Genomic DNA, 9,872 nt, shown 5'->3' on the forward strand with positions numbered 1-9,872 from the left:
TGTGTCTACAAATATATCAATTTGCATATATAGATATATTTAAATCCTCCAGAATTGATCATCCAGTCCTATCTGGAGATAAGAAGAGTTCTACAAAGACATGTAATAGTCACTAAACAGATGAAACAAGTGAAGGAAGGCTCAGGCAGGTGATATGCCAGGTGGTTAGGAGGTTCAGGTAACCATTTGACAAACCCAAATTCGACATGTTTGAGAAATAATGTGAGAATGAGGGGTATAACCATATAATAGCCATAAAGTGGAATAGTTCTGCACAAAATGGATGCCTCATCATCATGCATGATCGAAATAACTACACATCCCTGACTGGCAGCATAAATCACAATGAAATGATGCTGGAATTGAATCAGTGGAGATTTTAACAGTGAACTATGACCAGTAGGGGATAGGAAAGTTTGAAACTAATAATGGTAGTACATTCACTTCGAGAGTTATTTGTAAAGATGGTATATTTTATGCACCATTAGATGGCAAGCTGTTAACTGTAAAGAGTTCTAGGAAGAAATATCATGATTAATCATGATTAATCATTCAAACAAATGTACATAGATTAGTAAAGTTTAAACAAAGTAGTAAAAACACAAACTAAAAAATAATGGCGTAAATGCTAAACAAAAGCATTTAACTTGAAAAATATCTGATCAATCTAAAGATGCCAGAGATGTTAAAGGAGGAATGAGAATTATTTAAACATGGAATCCAGCAGAATGTTTGAAGAGGAGGGGGAAGAACAGGGAATGTAATTTCTGAATCACCATGTCTCAGTCAGCAGTTATTATTCAGCTCCATCCCTTGAGGATTTTAACTCTTAAAACACACACACCAACAAGTAAACATTAAAAGCTAAGCTATATTCCAGTCAATGATTAATTTAAATCATGAAGGAAGAATTGGCATTCAAGACTAATTTGTTTTCAATTAAATATTCTATATACTCAAAAACTAAAATGTCATCAGTTAACTATAAACCAAAGGTAAATACTAGTAATTAATATTTATAGACTACATATATGGACTTACAAAGTTTTGAAATGACTCTCAAGTATGAGCAATTATTCTTAGTTTATGGATGATGAAACTGAAATAGAGAGAGTTTTAAAAATGGTCCAGGGTTCAAATAGGATCTCAGGAAGGAAGGATGGACAATTCAAGATACAAATTCAAATAATCTGCTTCCACTCAACTCATCAGCATCTTCATTCATTTCTTTTTGTGTGTGTGTTGCAGACTAGAGAGGGAAAGACATGTTCTGGAAGACCTATTTGGTATCAGATTGATAAATTGTGTCACTGTGTCAACCTCCACTCACAGAAGCACCAGTGTGGTTTGCAGTCTACAAACAGGCTTACAGAGATGCAAGTCAGCCCAGACATCAGCACTTTCTTTATGCAAGCACAGCTACTTTCTTTTTTAATGAGATGAAAGCATCAGATCTCTTCTACTCCTAATCTCAACTGATTATGATAAGGTTTCAGAAATGCATGCTAATATTTTCTAGAACATTCTGAAGGAACCAAAATCTGCCAGTATGGCTTCCTGAGTATTCTAAGCCCTTATGGTATGCAAATCATTATTGTCTCCATTGTTTGTGCCATTGTTCCTTGATGTGCATGTGTCTACTGAGCAGACATGATTGAAAATTGTCTCATAAAGGTCTAATAGGTTTGTGGTACATGCTAGCTAACTGTAATGGAATAAAAAGCAAAAGCCACTTCACTTCGCTTTCCTTTCTGGCAATGTTATTGCATTCCAGAAATAAAGGGTATTGAAATGAACACTTCAAACATTTCAATACGTAATAACACTTTAATTTTTAATACATCCAAAATTTTAGATTTAGTGGAGTACACAATGAAATATGTAAGCACGTGTGTCTTTTAAATATCAGTAACCCTCTAAAAGAATCAGTAGTAAATTATTTCTATAGTTTAAATGTTCTGGCTAGGTTACAGAAGAAAATAGTCTTTAAACAATTTAACATTAAATATTAAAGGTATGTAGCATTTAAAAATATACTGTTTAATTGTGTCTGGATTCATATTACTCAGCTTTTAGTTAATATAAAGTTGATACATCAGTGTGGAAAATTAATGAAGTTTCAGTTTTGAAATTAAACAGTGCATTTCTAAGCATAGAATGGAAACCTGGAATTTTACCTTTAGGATGTTATCTGTAGCTTGCAGCCTATTAAAGCTACTTCCGTGTGCTTTTTTCTCCTTTGTGCCTACGTCACCAATGTAAGGTATTTATTTATTTAATTTTAGAAGAAAAGAAGAGGTTTAGTAGAGATTCTAACCAGAAGTAGGTCTAGAGAAAGATTAACGGGGGGTTGGGTGGCAGTGTTGTTGCATAGAGGGACAAGAAAGAAGAGATTATCTCAGCACTCCCTAGAATCTCATTCCGCCCAAGAAATTTGGGAGAATGTGGAAAAGCAGCAGCCCAGCATTCTTCAAGGGGCGTGGCTTCTCTCAAGGGGCTGTCCAATCGAATTCCTTCAGGGGAAGCGATCCCGAGAAGATTGATGAGTGTTGCTAGGAAACAGGAGCGTCTCCCTCCCCGCTGACCCAGAGATTGTTCTGCACAAGCTTCTCCAGGGGCTCGCAGTGTGCAGTTGAACCGCGTGTGGGGCAGAGCTGCGCACCGGCCTCGCTGGTTCACTCACACTGCTAGCGCTTTCGCAGCCTCCTCGGTAGTGAGGTCAGCCCCTTACACAGGGACCAAAGGAGAGTTCTTCCTAGGAATGATTGTTGGTCCCTGCTCACCTGCGCGTGCCAAGAGCCCTAGCAGAGCTTCAAAGTTGGAGCCACCGCCCTCTCCACCTCCCCACGCCCCTTCACTCCACTCCTCCGAAATTCACCGACCTTTGCCTGCACTGCCTAAGGGTTGCAAACCCTGGGGCAAAGCAGCCAGCAACCCCGCGTGGCTTTCTGTATCCTAACCCTCTGATCTAGGTACCCTGACTCACTGAAGACTCTGCAGATACACCCCTATATACGGAGGGAAGAAGGGGGAGGGGAAGGAGAAAGAATGAGAAGGAAAGGATGCCAGAAGGTCCGTGCCTCTGCTGGGAGTCCCAATTAGATGCGACTGTTTCAGCCTAGCCAAGGTGAAGGAAAGTTGCTTCCGCGCCTAGGAAGTGGTTCGCCTGCAAAGAGGAGGAGGGAGACTGGGTCTGAAGCTCCCCTCCCCTCTACTGAAGACCACTGGGTCCCCTTCTCCCCAACCTCCTCCCACTCTTCTCCTCCAGCCCTCCCTTTCCCCACTCCCCCTTGACTTGGAGGCCTGGATGCTGGGCCACCAGGCAGTGGTCCAGCACGCAGCCGGGCGGGGGCGGGGGCAGGGGGCACTGTGACAGGAAGCTTCGCGCACAAGTTGGCCGTTTCAGGGGCAAAATAAGTTCTCCCTTGGATTTGGAAAGGACAAAGGCAGAAAGCTCCCTCTTTTGTGTCGGATGAAGAGGACCAACCATGAGCCAGAACCCGGGTGCAGGCTCATCGCTGCCGCTGCCACATCGGTCAGCTCCAGTTCCTGCCAGGAGTTGTCTGTGCGAGGTAAGGAGCCCAGAGGAGGACGTGTCCCTCTGGAGGGCGCCCAGCCAGGGCGCAGGAGCTCGGTTGCCGCGTGGGGCAGGCGAAGCGGGGAAAGTTAAGGCACAGCATGGACCAGTCCTTACGTATCTGCTGGGGGGTGGGAAACGTGGGTCACAGGAGCAATGTGGGTGTGCTTGAGAGAGAGTTTGTGTGTATGCGCGCGCTCTGTCCCTCCAGGAAGAGAAGCAGATTTCAGGGCAGAGTCTGCGGCCAGAGAGTAAGAGGTAAAGGGAATAACCAGAGACCAGTCTCATCTGCCAACCACCGCCAGCTCTGTGCTGGGCTCAGGAGTCGTTTGTATGGAGGTTACAAGGCATTGTGCACAGGCACCATGCAATGAGTGGCTGACACCCTGGCAGTTTCGTGTGGGTGTGGAGGTTGCCAGGCGAGGTGGGTAGCGGTCAGCAGGACCTGGTGCTGCCAGATTAAGCTCTGAAGCCAGGGGCAGACAGAGGTTCGCCCTCCCGCAAGCATGCTTGAAAATCATTCCTAACTCCATGTCCCTTGCTCCTTTTGGCTTGAGCCAAAAATCAAAGAGCCAGCCTGAGAGCCTATCTCCCCATCGATCCTGTTCCATTTTCTTATCTGACAGTGAGATAACTCAGAGAGGGCGGGAGATGTGCGGTCCAAAAATAGACTAGGTAATATATCCAATAAGCTCGTTTCTTGAGGATTTCTCTTAGATTTCCTTCTAGTTTTTCCTTGAGGTAACAAACATATGAGTCTCTAAAGGTGTAATCCCTCTAGGTGCATGTTTTAAGGAGGTGAGAACCTGCTTTCTAAATATCTTAGAGCACTTCAAATTTTGAAGACAAAACTACCTTTTGAAAGATCTGTGGTCAAAGACGCAACTAATTTGCATACAAATTAGTTGGAACAGTAATGAATATGTTTGTAGATATATTTGGACTCTCCACAGCCCGTATAAATACATATTGGTACATTGTAAGTTGAGATTTTTGTGAGTTGGGGTTAGGGTGAGTTCAGGACCTCAGCCAGTTCATTACTGAGAGCCCTTTTGCATGAATATCTTTGTACTCCTGGCCCCAAGAATTGTTCCTCAGAGGTACATTGTTTCTGGGGAGGGAGGAGGGTGATGGCATCCATTTGGAAACATTAATATACCTGTCTCCGTATCTAAGTTTGTTTTGGTTTATCTGATCGCATTTTAGGGTTGTTATCTGAACTCTATTATGTGCATAAACATATTTGATGCAGGCATTGTGAAAATCATCCAGATTCCCATTAAGCTAAATGCGTGTGGATAGTAATTCCTACCAAAGATATTTAGGATAGTGATTATCAGCTAAGGTTTTTGTATTGCTATCTGTCTTTTTTCTAAAAACAGCCTGATAGAGTTTGGAGGTTTAAAAGCTAATGTGCACCATATCTTCATAGTGGTACTTTTCATTTTGCAATGGCAATATCTTACATCTACAAAGGTTTCCCACTCCTGTAGGTTTGAGCTGTCTACACTTCTGAGTTCTGATTGCCCAGCGGGAGTACATATCCTGAAGTATCTTGGTTTGAACTCTGAGTGATGTTTGGAATGTTATGAGGCAAAATGAGGAAATGAAGTTTTGAAATGTGTACTTGTACAAGTGAAACAATGAAAATTATATGTACATTCATGGGATCTAAAACAATCTGTAAGTCCCACCCCATCCCCAAAATGGTATGAAACATCTATTTCTATGAGCCAGATATTTACCAATGAAATGTGAACCTTAAATCATTTTTTTAAAAACTTTGTTAGCACACAAAATAAAAGATATACTTCTCTGTTTAAAGCCAATGGTATTTTCCACACCCCCGTTATATGTCATCATCAAGAAAATGTGAGAAAGTCTACATGAAGAGATATTATTAAGTAATGAAATTATATACTATGTGACTCACTTATGACTGTATGATGGATATCTTTTTTAAATTGTGTTATAATATGAAAATATAAGTATAAACTAGATTTTATTGTGCCATGATTGCCTAATATCAAAATGATGAGCACTTCTCTGATTTTGTTATTGTAATTAAAAATAGCAAGCTGAACAAATGTAAAGATAGCATAAATTATTTTTGACTTATGATTGATACTCATGTTGAGTAAAGATTCTGGCTATCAAAAGGTCATCTGTTCTTTTTTACTTCATGACAGATGAGCAAGTAAACCACACAAAATCTAGGATTATCTTGTTTTGTAAAATTCACAGCAACAATATCTTTCAACATTCATGGGACTATTTCCTCTTCTTTTTTCAGGTTTAACTTTTTTTTTTTTCAAATTATATTGTCTCCTCTTTTTGTCCATTCCTCTAATAGTAAGTTCCAAAATGAATCATGATCTTTTTTCTAGGGTTCTTGCTGGTGTCTACCAAAATACATCCTGTTGGCTTGGGGATTAGATGTTTCCATTTGTTTTCTGTATGCAACATCATCCCAAGAACCCATTAACAAAAGAAATGAAATGTGATATCTAGTTTTCATTGAAAAAAAGAAAAAGGCAGCTTACATTTCTGCACAGTGTAATTTGACCAGAGTTGTAGTATAAACCTTGCCTTTTCCTGGGCCAATTTTAAAAAATGGAGCAGGTGTTTACTCATGGTTGCCTAACTTTGCTATTTTATACTGAGCTCATTGTCCATTCTCACTCTGAGACTCTGCTAAATGCACCCAATTCTGCATTAGATGAATTTGTTGAAATTGCTTTAAGAAGCAGCATAAAATGATAGAAGATTACCTATGAAGACCAAACAAACAAGATGAGTACAATCATAATAATCACTGAAGGAGGTCATCCTCCTTCTTCTACCTCTAATGTAGGCTTGGTCCCTATAACATTACTGTATTTTAGTCCAGTGCAGTTTCAAACAGTTCATGTGATGGTTTCTTCCAGAGTTTCTGAAACACTATTTCACAGTCTAATGACTCTTCCTATTAAGAACTTTGTTATGCTATTCAGCCTAATTTTCTGTGATTCTGATTTATCTTATTACTAGTTCCTCATCATTCACCCCTCTGGATTACTCCATCTTCTTGTATGAGTTACAGTCTTCATCTACATTTATACAAGAATTTTAAAATACAAAAGTTCTACATGGTTACAGAAGAGAGCACAGTATTCTATGTCCACATCTTTGCTCAATAAGATATGTCTTTTAGGTCTTTTATGTGTATATATATGGTTATAGAATCCTAATAATTTATTTTATTAATCTAAGAGAGAAGAAATTGTCTTCCCTGACATTAGTAACCTATGTGAATGTGAGATGCTCTCTTCTAAGTAATGGTCTATGTGGCTGCACATTTATGAGACATTCTCCTTGCAAATTTGCTGTCAACAGAGCCCTGTCACCACCCACACTACAAGGGAATTCTGTGACATGCTGATCTGATGCTCCACTGAGCCCCAGAAGCTGTTGTCATGTAAATTCCACTTTTGAAATTAAAGTGATTTCCATAATTAACAAAATGTGCAAGGAATGCAATAGTGTACATAGTTTAACTGTGTATGTGAACACAGCGTAGTAATTATGATAGAATTTTTAGTGACCCCCCCCCTTGTACTGACACAGGCTGGAAAAACCAGAATGAAGACCACATTATTCAATACGCTGTATCATAAAAAGTAAGTTCACATCAAGCTTATATCAATACAGAATATATTTAGATTTATATGGAGATACCATATGTGAAGGCTACTTTAAAAATAAGAAAGCCTGAAATAACCATAAGAGAAAAACAGGTTTTCAGTTTGTTCACTTAAAATCTGGTTCTGAGACATCCATTTGTAGGCTTCCTTAAGATTCTTCAGCAAATATCTTGGTAGACTCACCCTCCCACTCAATTGTTTCTCCAAGTCCAGACATTGAAATGCAAGTCCTGCTAGACAGTAGAAGAGCAAATGATTCAAATCAGGAAGTTCCTAGGTATACTTGGCAAAGCCAGAGTACAAGACTCTGAGTGAGGTGAATCAGCAGCCAAAACTACTACGAAGTGCTGCTGCCTTCTTTGCACTTTGTTAAGCATTAGATGGTACACAGAAACAGTCATGCAGATTAAGGAAGCAGTAAGGAGAAATGCCATTCAAAACTAACTGAGTTTCTAAGGGAATAGAGTTGGGCTGCACAGAGTAAACAATTTTTAAGGCAGTATTCTCTCTCCTGATGTCCTAAAGTGATTTTATGGTGCCATTCATCACACAGTGGTGAGTACCCTCAAAATGGTTTTCCTTAGAAACAAAGGGAAAATCAATTTTCTTGGTATAGGAAAAGTAGGCCATTAATATATTTGTGATTTCACCCTGGAACCAGAAGGGCATTCTAAGAAGTCAATGTCTACAGAGAGCATATTTTATCATCAAATCAGCAATCTTGTAGAACTGGAAAAATGCACAGTGTACTTTAAAGAGATAAAAATGCACTTAGAAACTATTCACATATAATCTATATAAAGTATACACCAAAGCATCATGTTTCAAAATATAAAGTCCTATAAATAGAAGATAGTTCCCTCAGAAACACAGGCAGTCTTTGACTTTAATTCTTTGTCAGATTTTACTTTCAGTATCATTTCTTACACAGAGATAGAGACAGAGAGACACAGAGAGAGAACTCAGTTGAAAAAGTGTAGATATTCACCAAGCATACAGTAAGTTTCAAAACCTAGATACTAGATACGTAGTTTTCAAAAACTTAAAACCAAAGCATGCAGAAAAGAATATTAAGAGAATAATAAGAATTTCCAGAACAGTGATCAATTTTGAAGTATATGTAGGATTTTGAGGAGACACTCTGATGGAAAAAACTACAGCCAGAAAGAAAAGTTAGCTACTAGGAAAACAACTGTTAAGATTAGAGCATGCAGTGAGGACACAAAAATGCTAAAAATATGCACAAAACATTACAAATATATGTACAGAAGAAAGTGCTTGAAAATTAAACTTGGAATTCAAGATTAGAAAAGGATAAGGGGCTGGAGAAGTGGGTCCATAAGTGCTTGCTACTCCAACATCCATAAATAAGCTGAGCATGACAGCATGCACCTGTAATCCCAGAGCTGAGAAGGTAGGAATAGGAGGCTCCCTGGAGCGTGCTGGCCAGCTAGTCTAGTCAAATCAGTGAGCTCCAGATGCTGTGAGAGACCCTGTTTCAAAAAATGAAATGGAGAACAACTGAGAAAGATACCTAATAGACTTGTAGCCTACATACACACACACACACACACATGCACGCACACACATGCACACATACACATGCACATTCAACATATATGTTTACATATACTCACAAACACATACATGCACAAAGGGTTATCAAAATTATCAACCAAATGAAAAAGTGTAATCCTTTATTAACAAGTTAATGTGGATCTAATTCACACGTGCACACACACACACACACACACACACATAAATTCTGATTCTCTGTAGAGATACTGTGCTAGATTCTGTAAGGAGATAAACTAATGATATGTCATAATAATAGGCAGTTGTTGACCAGTTGTCCTGTGGTAAGAGCTCTGGTATAACATTACAATGATCATCTGGGTTAATGCTGTAAGAGGTCAATGAGACAGGTGTTGTGGGTCTCATTTTATAGAAGAAATGAGACCCAGCAAGATACAGACACTTGCTCCAACGCAGGTATTTAACAAGAATCAAAATATATTTCTAAGATGGGCATGGTAGCATACACCTTTAATCTTAGCCTTTGGGAAGCACAGGAAGGTGGATCTCTGTGAGTTTGAGACCAGCCTGGTCTACATAGTGAGTTCCAGGCCAGCCAAGGCTACATGGTGAGACCCTTGCCAAAAAAATTAAAATCTTAAATTTTAAAAATAATTTCTGGGGCTGGAGAGATGACTCAGTGGTTAAGAACACTGGTTGTTCTCACAGAAGACCCGGCTTCAAATACCAGCACCCACATGGCAGCTAACAACTGTCCATAACTCCACTCCTAGGGGATCCGACAGCCTCTTCTGACCCCCGCAGGCATTGCACAACACGGGTGCACTTACCTACATGCAGGCAATACATGCACACACATAAAATAAAAACAAATAAAATTTTAAAAAATAATTTTTACCTCTAAAGTAAATTCTGTCAAATATATTATAAGCTATATTGACCCCCATCTGTTTATGTTTCCTTGCCAAGTTTCCTTTCATTCAACAAAGATTTTTTTTTTTTTTTTTTTTTTTTTTTTTTTTTTTTTTTTTTTTTTTTTTTTTTTTTTTTTTTTTTTCTTTTTCTCATTTTACATT

General features: G+C 39.2%; 1 protein-coding gene and 1 pseudogene across 2 annotated transcripts in view; both read left to right on the top strand.

Moving 5' to 3' along the window:
• The window catches only part of LOC103725236, a 46,632-nt pseudogene extending 43,673 nt beyond the window's left edge, over positions 1-2,959 (top strand).
• Positions 2,960-3,029: 70 nt separating this feature from the next.
• Grm3 (glutamate metabotropic receptor 3) overlaps positions 3,030-9,872 on the top strand; it is a 277,529-nt gene continuing 270,686 nt past the window's right edge. Inside the window, exon 1 of one of the 2 annotated variants that reach the window (XM_017795451.1) lies at positions 3,030-3,572. The gene's annotated coding sequence lies outside the window, so the exon portion shown is untranslated. The remainder of the gene's footprint in view (positions 3,573-9,872) is intronic. The other variant, XM_008822473.2, reaches the window with a different exon arrangement.

Source organism: Nannospalax galili, unplaced genomic scaffold (assembly GCF_000622305.1).
Source record: "Nannospalax galili isolate Female #2095 unplaced genomic scaffold, S.galili_v1.0 scaffold85, whole genome shotgun sequence".
NCBI classification, from domain to species: Eukaryota; Metazoa; Chordata; class Mammalia; order Rodentia; family Spalacidae; genus Nannospalax; species Nannospalax galili.